Here is a 1,188-nt window from a genome sequence, read left to right on the forward strand (position 1 = left end):
TTGTCCGGCCACCCTCCCCTCCCCTGCTGTGTGTCCTGCCTACCCCCCCTCCCTGCTGTGTGTCCAGCCACCCCCCCCTCACCTGCTGTGTGTCCAGCCCCCCCCTCACCTGCTGTGTGTCCAGCCCCCCCCCCCCCTCACCTGCTGTGTGTCCAGCCCCCCCCCTCACCTGCTGTGTGTCCAGCCCCCCCCCCCCCTCACCTGCTGTGTGTCCAGCCCCCCCCCCTCACCTGCTGTGTGTCCAGCCCCCCCCCTCACCTGCTGTGTGTCCAGCCCCCCCCCCTCACCTGCTGTGTGTCCAGCCCCCCCCCTCACCTGCTGTGTGTCCAGCCCCCCCCCCCTCACCTGCTGTGTGTCCAGCCCCCCCCCCTCACCTGCTGTGTGTCCAGCCACCCCCCCTCCCCTGCTGTGTGTCCGGCCTACCCCCCCCCTCCCTGCTTTTTGTCCGGCCACCCTCCCCTCCCCTGCTGTGTGTCCTGCCTACCCCCCCTCCCTGCTGTGTGTCCAGCCACCCCCCCCCTCACCTGCTGTGTGTCCAGCCCCCCCCCTCACCTGCTGTGTGTCCAGCCCCCCCCCTCACCTGCTGTGTGTCCAGCCCCCCCCCCTCACCTGCTGTGTGTCCAGCCCCCCCCCTCACCTGCTGTGCGTCCAGCCCCCCCCCTCACCTGCTGTGTGTCCAGCCCCCCCCCCTCACCTGCTGTGTGTCCAGCCCCCCCCTCACCTGCTGTGTGTCCAGCCACCCCCCCTCCCCTGCTGTGTGTCCGGCCTACCCCCCCCCTCCCTGCTTTTTGTCCGGCCACCCTCCCCTCCCCTGCTGTGTGTCCTGCCTACCCCCCCTCCCTGCTGTGTGTCCAGCCACCCCCCCCCTCACCTGCTGTGTGTCCGGCCTACATATATCGAATGGATTTTGCCAATTTTGGCTGTAACTTTGCATCATCGTAATCGACACTGGAGTCAGAATCCGTGTCTGTATCTGTGTCAACAATCTGGGATAGTGGCTCTGCTTCTGGCTGACAGGACACCATTAGCTCCTGAGGGTGCTGATCGCTGGGTACGCCTAGATGCCCACTCCCGTAGCCTGCCATCACCCCCTTACAGAGCCAGAAGTCAGAAGACAGGCGAGTAGCAGAAGAACAGAAGACTTCTTCTCCAGTGACGGCATTCTGAGGTACCACGCAGCGAGCGGAA

The sequence above is a fragment of the Pseudophryne corroboree genome, unplaced genomic scaffold (genome assembly GCF_028390025.1).
Source record: "Pseudophryne corroboree isolate aPseCor3 unplaced genomic scaffold, aPseCor3.hap2 scaffold_689, whole genome shotgun sequence".
NCBI lineage: Eukaryota > Metazoa > Chordata > Amphibia > Anura > Myobatrachidae > Pseudophryne > Pseudophryne corroboree.